The sequence below is a fragment of the Taudactylus pleione genome, unplaced genomic scaffold (assembly GCF_031769625.1).
Source record: "Taudactylus pleione unplaced genomic scaffold, aTauple2 ptg000199l, whole genome shotgun sequence".
NCBI classification, from domain to species: Eukaryota; Metazoa; Chordata; class Amphibia; order Anura; family Myobatrachidae; genus Taudactylus; species Taudactylus pleione.
The window spans coordinates 9,868,909-9,887,819 of record NW_028284601.1 but is presented as its reverse complement, the minus strand read 5'-3'; the positions used below and the strand labels follow the sequence as shown (position 1 = coordinate 9,887,819).

General features: G+C 49.5%; 1 pseudogene across 1 annotated transcript in view; it reads left to right on the top strand.

The window, feature by feature from the left end:
* Nucleotides 1–2,584: 2,584 nt before the first annotated feature.
* LOC148518775 (cytochrome P450 2G1-like) overlaps nucleotides 2,585–18,911 on the top strand; it is a 43,008-nt pseudogene continuing 26,681 nt past the window's right edge. Inside the window, exons 1-3 of the transcript XR_015878975.1 lie at nucleotides 2,585–2,759; nucleotides 8,631–8,793; nucleotides 12,824–12,973. The product of XR_015878975.1 is annotated as a cytochrome P450 2G1-like (transcript). The remainder of the gene's footprint in view (nucleotides 2,760–8,630; nucleotides 8,794–12,823; nucleotides 12,974–18,911) is intronic.

Here is an 18,911-nt window from a genome sequence, read left to right as displayed (position 1 = left end):
TACAACCTATACTGCCTTTGAGAAAGCTGTCTGTGACAAGGAAATGCATCAGGATCACCACCAGAGGATTATTTGGAATAACCCATGCCATAATAAAGAAACTGATTAGACAAAGTAAAGCCACTCTGGGACTGTTCACTAGAGCCAAGGGACTGCATAAGCTACAGGCTATTCTAACCCTGCTGGACACTGCCGTTTCTTCCCTTATTTAATTGAGTGGTACCGGTAACTATGTGTGCTGTATGGAACTTCAATATAATTATTATATACAGTGATTAAACCTTATGGTACTGCATTTTCGTCTGGTGGAATAGATATATTTAATTGAGTGGTACCGGTAACTATGGGCCTGATTCAGAGCCGCTCGTAAGCGGCCGCTTGTTCGTTCCGAGCGATGTTTGCCCAACTGCGCATGCGTACGGATCATAATATGCATGCGCGAACCAGTCAGTGCGGCCGAAAATCATTTGTTCGCTAAATAGCGAATGCCTACTAATATGAGTGACAGAAGGAGGCGTATGTGGGTGGTAACAGGGGAAGGTGCTTGAAAACGGGGAGTGGAGATCAGAACGCAGGCGTGCTTAAAGGTCAAAACGGGCATTTTATCGGTGTGCATAATTAACAAAGCAGCGTCATCGACTACGTCAGTTGGGTGTCTTTTTGCCAGAACTGCTCGCATGATTACGGTAGGAAAATGCAACCACAAGAATAGCGAGCAGTTCATTCGCCTTTCGATGTACTCGATTAATCAAATAAATAGCGGATATGACGTATGATGCGAGCGGCCAGGGGGCGTTTTTTCAAAATTACGACAGCATGTTTTGTTCGCTCGTTCAGACATGGAGGCATCAACAGACCACAAAGAGCGAACGGTCAATTTAAATAGCCAACCCCCTTTTTATGAACGAGCGAGCGCAAATTTCGTCCGGCTCTGAATCAGGCCCTATGTGTGCTATATGGAACTTCAATATAATTATTATATACAGTGATTAAACCTTATGGTACTGCATTTTCGTCTGGTGGAATAGATATACCCTGTACACCTGATTGATAGGTGTTGTCATTCATCATATCACTGATCTTAGTGTATATGTCTTTTTGACCATTGTTATGATTGCACATTGTGTTTATTAAATTTGCTTTTTATTTTTAAGGGATACTCACACAGTTCTCCTCTTTTTCAATATATATTTATATTTTTAATTTCTTTATATGAAACCAATGGGCGTTACTTTGGGTAACAACAAAATTGTGTTGGATATATAACATATGCATCGTTTTGCATTTTTTTTATGACACAGTGGAATGCACACAGGGTGAGGGTAAAGGGGCAGCACAGGGGTGAGGTGTCAGGTACACAGGGATAGAGGAAGGAGACACCACAGGGGTAAGGTGGCAGGCACACAGGGCAAGGGAAAGGGGGCAGCACAGGGGTGAGGTGGCAGGTACATAGGATGAGGGTGACAACAGATGCCCAGTTTGGCACCAGCCCCACCCACTACCCAGGGCCTCCACAGTCCAGACACCCATGACAATGCTGAACTGGAGGTCTACCCTGTCCCACATTTCCCACCCACCCCTGGATGGTCCGGAACGGAGGTGGAGTCAGAGCAGTGGAAGGCTGGGAGGGAGCACATTCATTCAATAAACACCCAGTGGTATGTCTAGCAGCGGACTCTCTGCCGGGTACACAGCCTTGGCCGGCAGTGCCCCTTCTGTCGGGCCTACCATGGCATGTGCTCTGCTCACTCCACCCTAGATACGCCACTGCTGTCTGCACATTTTAAATCTACCCCACCTACAGTGCAACATGGGTTTTACCCTATTCCCAAATCTGGATCAGGTCCACAGTGAATCTTACAATCGAGGAGGGAGATTTATCAAAGCTTGAAAAGAGATAAAATACCAACCAATCACCTCCTAACTGCCATGTTACAGACTGTCTTTGCAAAATGACAGTTAGGAGCTGGCTGGTTAGTACTTTATCTCTCTCTACTTTAGCTCTCTCCAAGCTTTAATACACCTTCCCCTTAGTCACATAAACACACGTGTACACTCTAGGGTTAACTTTTTGTCAGTAGCAAATTCACATACCAGTATGTTTTTTGGATAGTGGGAGGAAACTGGAGCGCCCAGAGAATACTCATTCAAACACATGTAGTACATACAAACTCCACACATATAGTGCCTTTGTCAGGTATGGAACGCAAGACTCAGGACTGTGAGACAGTAATGCTTACCACTATGCCAACCATGCTGCCATTTGTTATAAGAGTTATATTCTACAGCTCTAGTGAATTATACATGCTGAATCATTTACCTACTATTGTCTTGTATTCTCATGTCATAATGCACAAACTGTCAATATTTTTTCAAAAACAGTTAGATCAACTGTCAATTGTCAATTTAAAAATCAGTATCTTCTTTGCTAAACATTTCACAGGAATTATATATTTTTCAGTGATAACAGTTGGTTATGTAATCTACAAGTCACACATTTTTAATCACCTGAGATCCTTTGGCTGCATAAAAGAGAATCCTAGTGCGCAGCAGCATAACAGGTCAAAATAGAGATATCGATAACATGTGGCTATCTACTGCTGTTATTATTCTTATTCTGCTTGTTCTGGTTTGCACAACAATGCTAAAAAAAGGGCACCAAGGTGCAATCCCGTCTGCCACCTGGGCCTCTTCCACTCTCTGTGATAGGCAACATATTCCAATTGACACCTGGGAATTTCCTGCATTCACTCCAAAAGGTATGAAAGCAATTTGGGCTAAACGATTGCAAATAAGTGCGGATGCTATGGGAAGTCTTAAGAGGCACATCCACTAGACGATCTACTCCCTGTCCAATCTCTAAATGATTTTCCCTTGATCTTTTCCCTTGAAATTTTATCTTTCAGTCTGAACGATTTGCAAACTATCTTTAATAGATCAAGTGAAATTGACCTGCATGTTCAGTCGACTGACGAGACGATCAAACGACCAAATACTGCACGATTTATAAACGATTGAACGATAACGACGTCGTTATCGTTCAATCGCCTGCTAAAATCGTGTAGTGGATGCCCCCCTTAATATAGACATGTACAAAATAGGAGCAATAATAGAAAGACATTCATCTCAAAATCTATGCAGCTATATTATATTTACTTGTATCTGACTGTCAACTATAAAACTCAAAAATAACTAAAAATGTAGAGTGCACATATTCTTTATGAAAGTTACAGTGTATCTTTATAATGTTTTTTGTTGCAATCTTTTATCAGTAGAATCGGAATTTTTTTTTACATATTCTTGGACACATTTTACACATGCGCATTCGATAAACGGCTAACACATTGGAGATGTGAGCTAACCATCGGGTTAGCGTACATTTCTGAATCAGGCCAATTGTTCCAATGCTGAAAAAGTAAAATTAAATAGTGTGTTTTTCTATCTGCTGCAAGTGGAGGGACTGGTGCCAGGATTCCAAAGATACAAAAAGAAACTAATATAAAAAACTAGAGATGAGCGGGTTCGGATCTCAGAGATCCGAACCCACCCGAATTTAGAGATCTCCGCTGGCCCCGGATCTCAAACCGAAGCAAAACCTCAGAGACAAAATCTCGTGGCTCGCGAGCTTTCGGTTCTGCTATATAAAGGGTCCCCGTGGCAGCGCCATTTCACTCCGGCTGTGGAGAGTGAACAGGGAGGCTGGGTACTGTAGGGCTAGTGCTGTCTGCTGTGTCCATCTGGGCTGGTGCTGTCTGCTGTGTCCATCTGGGCTGGTGTTGTCTGCTGTGTCCATCTGGGCTGGTGCTGTCTGCTGTGTCCATCTGGGCTGGTGTTGTCTGCTGTGTCCATCTGGGCTGGTGCTGTCTGCTGTGTCCATCTCTGCTGGTGCTGTCTGCTGTGTCCATCTGGGCTGGTGCTGTCTGCTGTGTCGTCAAACGCTGCTGCCTCGGTCAGGGGTGCTCTGGGCCCCAAGTTATGGACAAAAAATAAAAATATATAATGAAAAGTGTATTCTTTTTTCTGTGTGTGTGCATGTTAGCCACAACTTGGCAACACTATTGCTGCTTGCTTTGGTGACTCTGCTGCAAGACCTCAGGGAATATAGAAGCAGTCACATGACAGGAGAGCAAGAACCACATGTTGTAGCTGCCAGCAGCAGTCATGATGATGCAAGGCCATCAACGTCCTCGTCCTTTATGAAGGTCGATGCCCCAGGGCTTAAGTCAGGCCATGGACATGGAAAAGCAACTTCTTTTACTTTATTAAAGAAAAAAAAATCTAAAGCCAAGTTGACTTTAGATAAACAAAAAATTGTCAATATGCCATTCACTACACGAAGTGGCAAGGAAAGGATAAGGTCTTGGCCTTTATTTATGACTGGTGGTTCTAGTGATGATAGTCCTTCTGCTTGTTGTAGTAGTGGTGGTACTATAAATAAAATGAAAGTTGTTAAGAAGTAGACGAGTAAGACATCTCCGGAAGAACTAACTGTGTGCTCCGAGAAATCAAAATCACAAATCCCCGAGGAGAGTGCAAGTGTGCCCGCCGTTGCCATGTGTGAGCCAGACCTTTCAAATAGAGGATCCTCCTTCCAACATTTGTGTGCCATCTGTAATTGTGGGGAAGGGCAGTCAACATATTGCTGACGTATGGTGGATGACTATTTTAGGGATAACATCCAAATAGGCATGTCAGACAGTCCCTTTCAGTACTGGCAGGAAAAAGAGGCAATTTGGAGTCCCATACACAAACTGGCTTTGCATTACTTAAGTTGCCCACCCTACAGTGTGTACTCCGAAAGAGTTTTCAGTGCAGCTGGCAACCTTGTCAGTGATCGGCCTAGGAGGTTACTTCCTCAAAATGTGGAAAAGATGATGTTTATTAAAATAAATTACAAATTCCACGAGGAAGACCTCTACCAACAATTACATAAAAAAATACAGAGGCTTCTATGGTGGATTCCAGCGGGGACAAATTAATATTGTGTGAAGAAGAGGATGTACACACTGATGGGGATGATGAGGACGATGATGATGATGATGACATCTGATTTTGTAATGTAAAGCCAGCTTGTGTATGGGATCATTTCCTTGTCCAATGCACATTGGCAGCTTGTTTTATGGGGGTCCAAACAAACCAATAATTTGAGCCACAATTTTCAGTTCCTGTCGCTGAAATGATTGGTTTGTTAAACTGTGAATGTCCTGTTTCATATACAACATAAGGGTGGGTGCGAGGGCCCAAGGACTATTCCATCTTGCGCCTCTTTTCTATGCATTATGTGCTGTTTGGTGCATTGCTGCCTGACATTTTTAATTTGATTGTTTATGAATGTCCAGAAATTGTAATGGCCACACTCAGCATCTCCCGTATGCCCTTTTCATTTTTAAAAATGGCCACATGTTAGTGCCGCCCACTGCTGTCACTTAGTTTAGTCAGCCAGCTAGCTGGATGCAACATTTTGGCCCTAAGCCTAACCTAGATGAAAAATTTTATATTGTGAGCTGTGATGTGGTCAAAATTGACTGCAAATGACTACGAATAAATGTTATTAAGGTTAATAATACTGTAGGAACAAAAACAGGCCCAAATTATGTGGGCCTGTTTTTATCATTTTTTTAAAAAGATACAGATCCAAAACCAAAACACGCAAGGGTGGTTTTGCAAAACCAGATCCAGATCCAAAACACGAAGGAGATACAGATCCAAAACCCGAAAACAAAACACGGGGTCAGTGCACATCCCTATATATAAAAAAAAAAAAAAATTTCCACTGCACAAATCAGAATTGTCATGGTGACCCTTTCTAATGAGGCCACTTCCCTTTTTTGAGTGCACATCTTATGGCACGGGGAGGGGGCACCAATGCTCTTTCTGTCCCAGGGCACCAAAAAGTCTAGTTACAGCTCTGGACTGAACTACTAACGAAATCACCTGTGGTCAAGCATGGATATCCTTAAAACCTGGACTGTTAGGGTGCCTTGAGGACCGAGTTTGGGTACCTCTGCTATACTGACCATTGATATTGACCAGAATGTCATTGCTATTATAGATGTTTTCCTACTTTGTTTCATATTTGTGTGTGCAGTATCTGTATACACTTAACAACCACCCGGTGGTCTCTTTTTAACAAATACTGCACCACAATATGTTAATGTATGTTTAAATTATTAGTAGGGATGTACAGGTGGATTAGTTCAAATTTTCCTGCCAAATTCGGATGTTCATACCAAAAATCGTGTCTCAGAAAGAGGCAAAATGTCATCTTTCATGGACAAACTGTTAGGATCTGAGGTTAGCAGATCATCTTGATTGCAGTTCCCAGTCTTAGTTGCTACCGGAATACTGCATTTTTTCCTGTCTGTCTGTGTGCTAATCTCATGTGTTCATTAATTACTGTCTGTCTGTGTGCAGTATCAGCTGCACACTAGTTAATTGTCCTGTCTGTGTGCACAGGCCAGGTGCACACTAGTCTGTCATTAGGGAGGCTTGCAGGGCTTGCTCTGATTGGACCTTGTATCTGTTAAATTACAACCAGCCCTTCACTCCATGCCGATGATAGACTATTCGTGTTTCCGGTTCTGGCTTAGTCTCTTGTCACCCAGTCGAGCTCCAGTTCTACTGTCTATTGTATTGTGTTATTCTGCCGTTTGTGTCATCCAGGCAGAATGGTTCGCTTATCATCTACCTGCCGTTAGTGTCATCTAGATGGCACGGTTCGCATACCTGTCATCTGCTGTTCGTGTCATTCAGGTGGCACGGACAGTACTCTGTGTCCAGAGAATGCAGCCCAGCGTGCGCTGCTTGTGTCAACCCGGCGGCACAGCCTGCATTACAGCATAAGCTGCTTGTGCCAACCCGGCAGTACAGGCCGCACTACAGCATCAGCTGCTTGTGTCAACCCGGCAGCACAGGCCACACTCCAGCATGTTCAATGTGCCATCTGGCGTACCAACACCAGTGACTTTATTATTGTACAGATCTTCATCTGAAACATCTTGCCAAGCTTATTCAGCTCTCAAGGCTGCTGCACGGCCCAAAGGCCACACCATATCCTACGGCCCACTGGCCACAGTGAGCCAAGGTATACCAGCCCTCAAGGCTGCTGCATGGCCTAAAGACCGCTTATTCTACAGCCCACCGACCACAGCTAGCCAAGATATACCAGTCATCAAGGCTGCTGCACGGGCCAAAGGCAGCTTCATATCCTATGGCCCACCGGCCACAGCTAGCCAAGTAATTCCAGCTCTCAAAGTGCTTCACGGCCACATCTAGCCAAGAAATTTCAGCCCCCAAAGCTGTAGTGGGACAAAAGTCCATGAAAGATGATGCTAGTCCATGGAAGATGAAGTTTTGCCTCTTTCTGAGATCCAATTTTTGGCGGGAAAATCCGAACTAATCCGAGTCTGCACATCCCTAATTATTAGTAGGTTGAGGGCCCCAAATTAGAGAATACCTTTGCTCTCCTGATTTACTTTATGACTCTAGCAATACTCTTATGGATGCACCTCCACATTGTGGGCCTGATTCTGAGGCGCACGCAATGTCGATGTTCAGTGCTTACTTGCAACTGCACAAGTGCAAAATGTTCTAGAAAACCCTAGGACGCAGGCGTTACATGTAGTATAAGCACAAAGGTGCTGCTGTGATCAGGAAAGGTGGTAAGAGGACAAATGGGGTGGAAAAGTGATGGTCCTTCCTGGGTGGTGACTGGGAGGTTGCCTGAAGTGAACGCAAAATAGGTTTGTGTTACGGGAGTGTTGCGGACCTGTCAGTGAAAGCAGCTGCGTTCGGAGACGCATAGCTGCAGCCACATAGAACATTGCCAGATGGATAAACTGCATTTGTCATAGGGCTGGTGCAAGTGTGAATGGTGCACCGATGATGGCATATGAAGAATCACTGGCGCTGTTACAGCGTGCAGAGACGCAGAACGTGTGTGACTGCTCATTCAGGGCCGGATTCAGCCAGGGACGCATGTGAGAGATCGCACGCACTTGGCCACTGCGAGTATATGCTAACCAATGCATACGCACTGCATCCGCAGCACAAGGATGCAGATGCCCAGCAATACATAGTGCCGCCCAACTCCATTTACTCAATGCTTAATCAGTACACATGATAGCGATAGCGCAAACATCAGTAACATCGTGAACCATCGGACCCAGACACACAATAGAGGATGACCTGACCTAGTGCAGGATTTTAGGCCACTTCTTGCATGCATTGAGTCATCTGGCTGCGTACACCGCAGCACTGCCTTAATTATGCACGCCCCTGTAACGGCGTTGGAATGCACAGGCACGTCTGCGTTCGGCCAGCCACCCCGTCACCACCAACAAATGGCAGTTCATGTCAATCCACATCGGAGAGGTCTCCGTCCCCTTTAGCCGGCCGCAGTGACTGGTTTGCGCAATGCGAAATGCGGTGCATACGCATGCACAGAGATGCAACATCAGCCGGATCCATGCGATTTCTCACTTGATTCCCTTGCTGAATCAGGCCCTCAGACACCAGGAGAAAGATGATACTATTGGTATATTATCGTAGCTGCGACTCCTCCAGTATCAGACGCAAAATGTTTAATATATAAAACTTTATTTGGCTCTCACGCCTGGTCACATGTGCAGTTTCAGGAAAAATATGGACCGATTTTCACTGTATTTATTGCATCTAAGCCCATGGTGGTGGTTTGCGGATATGATCTGGTGAAAGAGACTCTGATAGACCAGAGAGATGTATTCAGTGGGAGAGGGAGATTACCAGTGGCTGAATATGTGCTGAAAGGATATGGTGAGTTGTGATGTCATATATTAATATATACATGATTAGTTGTATTCTTTTTGTATAAAAATTGGTAGAATGCTGTATATACATGCTTACTATAAACTGTACTAGCAAATGTGCCCAGAGCATATGTTACATCCATCAAACTATGTACTTACCCAGTATGTGATGTCTTGAACATGAATAGTTGGTATGGTCATAATGTCAACTTGCCCGCAATTGTTGACATTGACAATCAATGTCATCAGTCAACAATCATAATGTCATCATTGATGAAATGTCGACATGATCAACAAATTGTTCTTGGCGGTCTAGCAGTGACTTACCTCCTGATGCAATTGGGAAGGCAGCTCCAGCGGTGTAATAGGACCGATGAACAACTGATGAGGACTTCTTGTGGAATGTAGACATTTTAGTATCATCATAAATGTCAACATTTGTACTACATTCATTGGTCTGGTACTTCCCGGAGTATATGGTGAGCATGATCCCTACATCTCCTTATTACCCCACTTTCCCGAATGTATGATTGATGTGATGTCTACATGTTGTTATTTTCCAACTTCGCTGAATGACCAATGTTGGACAATAATATAACAGACCTATGTGGCTGAGGCAGCTGAGCTGGCAGCTCTCTCCATGCAGCCCAGGGATCTGTCCTTCCTCTCCCAGGCAGGGATTATGCTTTGCCGGATCCTCCTCCTGATAAACAGGAGCAGCAGAGACCGACCAAGAAGCCCAGAAGGAGGCACAAAACAAGGGGCTCACAGAGATCCAGACCCAGCACATTTCCAAAAAATTAAATAACACCATATAATAGATTACTCTGAGGTAAAGGAGATTATTCTGAGATAACATGAAATAAACAGGAAGGTAGTTAAGAGGGGGATTATATGCAGGGATATTATATAGGTGATGGTACATTATATACATACAGTACATATTATTACCCTTTGGAGAAATAGCTGATTCTGTGGTAGGAGGGTGGATCTACTCTATCTAAGGGTATGTGTGAGTGTAGCAGGGGGAAGAAGGTATACGAGGAGGAGTGGGTAGGAGGGAATGTGTAACTGAGTAGGAGGGGAGAAGAGTGTAACATTGAATTCCCCCTGATTATAATGTGGATGGTATTGCACAGCTGAAGGGAAGTTGCCCACCCTGTGTGTTATCTGCAGCATGTCAGGCTGACCACCCTGTGTGTTATTTGCAGCATGTCAGGCTGCCCACCCTGTGTGTTATCTGCAGCATGTCAGGCTGACCACCCTGTGTGTTATCTGCAGCGTGTCAGGCTGCCCATCCTGTGTGTTATCTGCAGCGTGTCAGGCTGCCCATCCTGTGTGTTATCTGCAGCGTGTCAGGCTGACCACCCTGTGTGTTATCTGCAACGTGTCAGGCTGACCACCCTGTGTGTTATCTGCAGCGTGTCAGCCTGCCCATCCTGTGTGTTATCTGCAGCGTGTCAGGCTGCCCATCCTGTGTGTTATCTGCAACGTGTCAGGCTGACCACCCTGTGTGTTATCTGCAGCGTGTCAGGCTGACCACCCTGTGTGTTATCTGCAGCGTGTCAGGCTGCCCACCCTGTGTGTTATCTGCAGCGTGTCAGGCTGCCCATCCTGTGTGTTATCTGCAGCGTGTCAGGCTGCCCATCCTGTGTGTTATCTGCAACGTGTCAGGCTGACCACCCTGTGTGTTATCTGCAGCGTGTCCGGCTGCCCTCCCTGTGTGTTATCTGCAGCGTGTCAGCCTGCCCTCCCTGTGTGTTATCTGCAGCGTGTCAGGCTGCCCACCCTGTGTGTTATCTGCAGCGTGTCAGGCTGCCCATCCTGTGTGTTATCTGCAGCGTGTCAGGCTGCCCATCCTGTGTGTTATCTGCAGCGTGTCAGGCTGACCACCCTGTGTGTTATCTGCAGCGTGTCAGGCTGCCCATCCTGTGTGTTATCTGCAGCGTGTCAGCCTGCCCTCCCTGTGTGTTATCTGCAGCGTGTCAGGCTGCCCACCCTGTGTGTTATCTGCAGCGTGTCAGGCTGACCACCCTGTGTGTTATCTGCTGCGTGTCAGGCTGACCACCCTGTGTGTTATCTGCAGCGTGTCAGGCTGACCACCCTGTGTGTTATCTGCAGCGTGTCAGGCTGACCACCCTGTGTGTTATCTGCAGCGTGTCAGGCTGCCCTCCCTGTGTGTTATCTGCAGCGTGTCAGCCTGCCCATCCTGTGTGTTATCTGCAACGTGTCAGGCTGCCCATCCTGTGTGTTATCTGCAGCGTGTCAGGCTGCCCATCCTGTGTGTTATCTGCAGCGTGTCAGGCTGCCCATCCTGTGTGTTATCTGCAGCGTGTCAGGCTGCCCATCCTGTGTGTTATCTGCAGCGTGTCAGCCTGCCCATCCTGTGTGTTATTTGCAGCGTGTCAGGCTGACCATCCTGTGTGTTATCTGCAGCATGTCAGGCTGCCCTCCCTGTGTGTTATCTGCAGCATGTCAGGCTGCCCTCCCTGTGTGTTATCTGCAGCATGTCAGGCTGCCCTCCCTGTGTGTTATCTGCAGCATGTCAGGCTGCCCTCCCTGTGTGTTATCTGCAGCATGTCAGGCTGCCCTCCCTGTGTGTTATCTGCAGCATGTCAGGCTGCCCTCCCTGTGTGTTATCTGCAGCATGTCAGGCTGCCCTCCCTGTGTGTTATCTGCAGCATGTCAGGCTGACCTTCCTGTGTGTTATCTGCAGCATGTCAGGCTTCCCTCCCTGTGTGTTATCTGCAGCATGTCAGGCTGACCACCCTGTGTGTTATTTGCAGCATGTCAGGCTGACCATCTTGTGTGTTATCTGCAGCGTGTCAGGCTGACCATCTTGTGTGTTATCTGCAGCGTGTCAGGCTGACCATCTTGTGTGTTATCTGCAGCATGTCAGGCTGACCATCTTGTGTGTTATCTGCAGCATGTCAGGCTGACCATCTTGTGTGTTATCTGCAGCATGTCAGGCTGCCCACCCTGTGTGTTATTTGCAGCATGTCAAGCTGCCCATCCTGTGTGTTAAATGTTTTATTTTGTGTGTTTTATGCAGTGTCCTGTATGTCATACATATATATGCATTGTCCTATATATCCTAAATAAGCATTCTCAGTTTTCTTTTGTTTACATGATGAACAGCACCGCACACACAATCACTTTTTTTCATTCCCCTACAAAAATATATAATAGATATTGTAGGACGGAGTGCATTTCATATGCAAGGAGTTAAATACCTGAGCCTGTGGGTGTCGGCCTCTGGACAAGAAGGGGCTAGTTGTTTAGTGACGTAGTGTTGTGGGGTGGGGTTAGGTTTGGTTAGCCTATAGGATTGGGCAGGGGGTGGGGTTAGGTTTGGTTAGCCTATAGGATTGGCAGAGGGTGGGTCAGTGCTGTTTCAGAGTTGCTGCTTGGCAGCCATTTCATAGAAATTTCTCTGGTCGGCTGTTTCCCGCCCTCCTTCCCTTATTCATTGAGTTGTTTGGTGTCGGCTTTTCTTGTGGCGGGAAAGAATGGTAGCAGTCGCCATCTGTCTTTGGAGCTTGAGGTGCTCTCCCTTCCAATACATGGCTTAGGCTGATTTTACCCTTCTGGGGTCAGCAGCAACCACCTAACCAGGTGGGTCTCACGTTGTGTCATTGGGGTGGGAGGTGGATACCTTGGGCATGGTAATGGGCTGGCTGCTCGCCTCCCATTTAGAAGATCGGTGTGAGTATGCAGTTGGTGATCTTGCATTGTGGGGCCGCTCTTTCTGCGCCACCATACTCTGTCTGTCTTTCTTTCTTATTCTATTAGTTAGTTCAGTTATACATTAAATAGTTTAATTAGTTTAAAATTAAATAAAGCTGACCTTCCTTTCCCCTTATACAAGTCTGTGTCGTTATTTGATTATGATTGATGGTTTACCCTGCACTGCTAGGAGGGAACACTCAGCAGGCGATGGGGAGTTTAATATACAGTATATAGTAGGCATGTATTTTATACTATATCAAATAGTCACATTTGAGATATCTAACTTACTGAACATTTCCTCCCCACAGGCATAACTACCAGCAATGGGGAACGCTGGAAACAAATGCGGCGTTTTGCACTTAGCACCTTAAGAAATTTTGGGATGGGGAAGAGAAGCATAGAGGAGAGAATCCAGGACGAGGCAAAGTTTCTTGCTGAGGAGTTTCACAAAACTGAAGGTACAGAAATATTTTATGGCTCATACTGTAGATACTGCAAACCCTATGTCTCATAGTAGCTCGTTTCTGTTTGTGTCACCCTGCAGTGGGAGGGCCTGGCACCATGTCTCGTAGCTCCCTTCTGTCTGTGACATCCTGCAGTGGGAGGGCCTGGCACCATGTCTGGTAGCTCCTTTCTGTTTGTGTCACCCTGCAGTGGGAGGGCCTGGCACCATGTCTCGTAGCTCCCTTCTGTCTGTGACACCCTGCAGTGGGAGGGCCTGGCACCATATCTCGTAGCTCCCTTCTGTCTGTGACATCCTGCAGTGGGAGGGCCTGGCACCATGTCTGGTAGCTCCCTTCTGTCTGTGTCACCCTGCAGTGGGAGGGCCTGGCACCATGTCTGGTAGCTCCCTTCTGTCTGTGTCACCCTGCAATGGGAGGGCCTGGCACCATGTCTGGTAGTTCCCTTCTGTTTGTGACACCCTGCAGTGGGAGGTAGGGCTGGATTAAGGGAGGGGCCACAGGGGCGGTCCTCCCTGGGCCCCCACACCCGGAGGGGCCCCCACTAGCAGCGGTGCGCTGTCTGCACCCACCGATAGTGACCCCTCCGCTAGTGTAGTGTAGACCGCGCAGTGAGCGCAGTCTACACTACACAGTGACATACACACAGCCGCCGGCGGCAGCTGTGTGTATGTTACAGCAGCCGGTGAGAGCCAGACTCTCATTGGCTGCTGCACAATGGAGGGAGCCAGCCGGAGCTCACTCATGAGCTCCGACTTCCGGCTCCCCCCGCATCTGCTGATAATGGGATAGACGTCATGACGCTGACGTCTCTCCCATAGTGCAGTGGAAGAGCCGGGACTCGGAGCGGGCAATGCCGACTGCATCAGGAGCGGGAATTCAGGTAAGTGGTGATTTTTTTTTTTGTTTGTGTGTGCATAGGGGAGGGGGCAGCTACAGGGGACACTGCATAGGGGAGGGGGCAGCTACAGGGGACACTGCATAGGGGAGGGGGCCCCTACAGCGGTCACCGCATGGGGAGCAGCTACAGGGGAGACTGCATAGGGGAGGGGGCAGCTACAGGGGACACTGCATAGAGGAGGGGGCAGCTACAGGGGACACTGCATAGGGGAGGGGGCCCCTACAGCGGTCATCGCATGGGGAGGCAGCTACAGGGGAGACTGCATAGGGAAGGGGGCTGCTAAAGAGGTCCCTGCATAGGGGAGGGGGCCGCTACAGCGGTCACTGCATGGGGGGGCAGCTACAGGGGACACTGCATAGGGGAGGGGGCCGCTACAGCGGTCACTGCATGGGGGGACAGCTACAGGGGACACTGCATAGGGGAGGGGGCTGCTACAGAGGTCACTGCATAGGGGAAGGGGCCGCTATAGAGGTCACTGGATGGTGGGGGGGGGCAGCTACAGGGGACACACTGCATAGGGTAGGGGCCGCTACAGAGGTCACTGCATGGGGGGGGCAGCTACAGGGGACTGCATAGGGGAGGAGGCCACTACAGAGGGCACTGCATAGGGGGGCCGCTATAGGAGGCACTGTATAGGGGGCCGCTTCAAGGGGGACACTGGGGGGTGTTTTCTAGGGTCAATGCATAGTGGGGACAACTACTGGCCCCGCTGTATAGGGGGGCTACTACTGGGGGCAATAGGGGGGGACCACTACTGTGTCTGGGGGCACTTTATAAGGGGCACTGTATAGGGGGACCACTACTGGGGACATTATATAAGGGGTACTGCATAGGGGGACCACTTCTGGGGGAACTGCATAAGGGCATTACTACAGTGGGCACTGCATATGGGGGACCATTACTTGGGGCACTGCATAGGGGGGGACCACTACTGGGTCTGGGGGCACTACTACAGTGTGCACTGCATAGGGGGGGACCATTACTGGGGGCACTGCATAAGGGGCACTGCTACTGGGGACATTGCATAAGGGGCCCCCACAAGTTTGTTGCCCAGGGGCCCCCACAGACCTTAATCCGGCCCTGGTGGGAGGGCCTGGCAACATGTCTGGTAGCTCCCTTCTGTCTGCGACATCCTGCAGTGGGAGGGCCTGGCAACATGTCTGGTAGCTCCCTTCTGTCTGCGACATCTTGCAGTGGGAGGGCCAGACACCATGGGGTATATTTACTAAAGTGAGAGTTTTTAGAAGTGGAGATGTTGCCCATAGCAATCAATCAGATTCTATTTAACATTTAACAAGCACCTTCTAGAAGATAATAGCTAGAATCTGATTGGTTGCTATAGGCAACATCTCCTCTTCTAAAAACTCTCACTTTAGTAAATATACCATCTTGTCTCATAGCTCCCTTTGTGTTTCCTTGCAGAACAAAGGACAGACTGGGTGGCCCCAATAATTAAGTATTCAACTTGTCTCAAGTTGCATGGATGGATACATAATTACCGGAGCAATTCAGTATTGCTCCAGAGTGGAGATCTGCAATCAGTAACACTACTAACAAAGTAGCAGTGATACTTACCTCTGGCGATCAGCCGACTGTGCATGCATAACCTGAGTTCACGCATGCATGCATGCGGCCACAGGGTACACAATGCAGTGGCAGGTCTGTTTGGTTCCTCTTCGCAACTCCGGACCTCTTTCCCATAGGCTCCAGGAATCAACACCATCTGAAGATGCCAGTGGTTCCTGCAAGCAAACTCAGTTTCCTGAATTTGCTGAATACTAGGCAGCCCCATTGGGCCTCTAATAATGAATTGGCCCAAAACATGCGGAAACTTGTGGGTCCATAATGATTAATGAATACAGGTAGTTTAAAGGTAATGCTGTCAAAACAGCTAAGGGCCTGATTCAGACCCACTCGCGAGCGGCTGTCCGCTCGCAAGTGGGTCGATGTTATACACTGAGCATGCGCACGACGGAGGGAGCTCCGTCGTGCGCATGCGCCAGACGCGACGACCGAAGGAAAGTCCTTCGCTCGTTGTGTCCGATCAAAGGGGACGTGCTGTCAATGTTGATTGACAGCACGCCCCCTTTGGTGGGCGTGCCGGGGGCGTGCCTCCCTGACGGGGGCGTTCCCACGGGAACGCCTCCCGTCAGAAGCCGGCCCACTGACATCACTAGTGATGTCAGTGGGAGTGATTTTGGCTCTGATAGAGCCAAAATCACTCCGGAGCTTGCGGTTGAAAACCTCAACCGCAGGCTCCGGCTCGCAAATTCGATGGTCGCGATGGTCTCGACCATCGCGACCATCACAATGCACGCTCGTATAGCCTGTGGGTGGTGACCCACAGCTATACGAGCGTCCAGGAGGACGCTCCATGAAAATGGAGGCCGGCCCTCATTCAGAGCGTGCGCTCTGCTCAGAGCGTACGGCTCTGAATGAGGGCCTAAGTGTCTTATAGCTCCATACTGTTTGTGCCAACCTCCAGTGAGATGGACAGGCTCTGTGTCTTGTTTTAACTCTATGCTCTCTCTATCACCCTGAAGTGTGAGGTAAATGATCTGCCTTCTAGCTCCAAATGATCTGCCTTTTAGCTCCACTCTAAAATGGGAGGGACAGGCTCCTTGAGCGGGATGCATGACGCATTGCAATTTGCATGCGATGCTTCCTGCCACTTTGAATGCATGCCGGCATTAATTACGCCTGTATGCATGAACAAAAATGCAAAGGACAGCTCTCTCGTTAAGAGCTGTCCTTTGCGATTGAGGGACCCAGAAATCTCTCTGGTGTCATTCTGCGCTGTGGGGGGTGCTGGGATTGGATCCCTCTGACATCACTCTGCGAAGAGAAGCCCATAGGCTTTGGGTAACGCCACCTTCACCCACCACATCCAAGCCTTTTGTTGCATATGAGAAATGCAGTCCAATCCCCAAAAATGGCATTTTCTTATAGCCCAATACTAAATGTGTCACCCTGCCTGAGAGGGACAGCCTCCATCTCATATAGCTCCCTTCTGACTGTGTCACCCTGCCTGAGAGGGACAGCCTCCATCTCATATAGCTCCCTTCTGACTGTGTCACCCTGCCTGAGAGGGACAGCCTCCATCAGGTTCATAAAGAACTGGCCGGGCCCATGAGAAGGGGTGTGGCCTAATTATGGGAGGCGTGGCCACATCCCCTTAGAAGGAAAAGGGAAAAAAGCTCTTTGCTGTGAGCTGGGAAGGTGCTGTAGCCCCTCAACCCTGCGCAAATCCAGGGATCACGGTCAGTGTGATCGCTTTTCCCCACAGGCAGAGAAGACTGCTGTTGCTGCTCAGCAGAAGAGATCAGTCTTCCACTGCAGCCCAGCACACAGCAGCATGTACTTGGCTGCTGACAAGTAAGGGGCAGCGGTATGGACCCCGGACCCCGCCAGGCCCCCTCCAACAAGCCTGGGCTCGGGTAATCAGTACCCGCTCCCCCCTCTCCTTGGCGCCCCTGCATATAGTAGTTACTGACTTACAGGTTGTCCACTCTTGGATGAGGCGGCCAGGTGGGAGGAGAGGGTGGCATGGTACAGCCAGGTGGGAGGAGAGGGTGGCATGGTACAGCCAGGTGGGAGGAGAGGGTGGCATGGTACAGCCAGGTGGGAGAAGACGGTGGCATGGTACAGCCAGGTGGGAGGAGAGGGTGGCATGGTACAGCCAGGTGGGAGGAGAGGGTGGTATGGTACAGCCAGGTGGGAGGAGAGGGTGGCATGGTACAGCCAGGTGGGAGGAGAGGGTGGCATGGTACAGCCAGGTGGGAGGAGAGGGTGGCATGGTACAGCCAGGTGGGAGGAGAGGGTGGCATGGTACAGCCAGGTGGGAGGAGAGGGTGGCATGGTACAGCCAGGTGGGAAGAGAGGGTGGCATGGTACATCCAGGTGGGAGGAGAGGGTGGCATGGTACAGCCAGGTGGGAGGAGAGGGTGGCATGGTACAGCCAGGTGGGAGGAGAGGGTGGCATGGTACAGCCAGGTGGGAGGAGAGGGTGGCATGGTACAGCCAGGTGGGAGGAGAGGGTGGCATGGTACAGCCAGGTGGGAGGAGAGGGTGGTATGGTACAGCCAGGTGGTAGGAGAGGTTGGCATGGTACAGCCAGGTGGGAGGAGAGGGTGGCATGGTACAGCCAGGTGGGAGGAGAGGGTGGCATGGTACAGCCAGGTGGGAGGAGAGGGTGGCATGGTACAGCCAGGTGGGAGGAGAGGGTGGCATGGTACAGCCAGGTGGGAGGAGAGGGTGGCATGGTACATCCAGGTGGGAGGAGAGGGTGGCATGGTACAGCCAGGTGGGTTGAGAGGGTGGCATGGTACAGCCAGGTGGGAGGAGAGGGTGGTATGGTACAGCCAGGTGGGAGGAGAGGGTGGCATGGTACAGCCAGGTGGGAGGAGAGGGTGGCATGGTACAGCCAGGTGGGAGGAGAGGGTGGTATGGTACAGCCAGGTGGGAGGAGAGGGTGGCATGGTACAGCCAGGTGGGAGGAGAGGGTGGCATGGTACAGCCAGGTGGGAGGAGAGGGTGGCATGGTACAGCCAGGTGGGAGGAGAGGGTGGCATGGTACAGCCAGGTGGGAGGAGAGGGTGGCATGGTACAGCCAGGTGGGAGGAGAGGTTGGCATGGTACAGCCAGGTGGGAGGAGAGGTTGGCATGGTACATCCAGGTGGGAGGAGAGGTTGGCATGGTACATGCAGGTGGGAGGAGAGGGTGGCATGGAACATGCAGGTGGGAGGAGAGGGTGGCATGGTACAGCCAGGTGGGAGGAGAGGGTGGCATGGTACAGCCAGGTGGGAGGAGAGGGTGGCATGGTACAGCCAGGTGGGAGGAGAGGGTGGCATGGTACAGCCAGGTGGGAGGAGAGCGTGGCATGGTACAGCCAGGTGGGAGGAGAGGGTGGCATGGTACAGCCAGGTGGGAGGAGAGGGTGGCATGGTACAGCCAGGTGGGAGGAGAGGGTGGCATGGTACAGCCAGGTGGGAGGAGAGGGTGGTATGGTACAGCCAGGTGGGAGGAGAGGGTGGC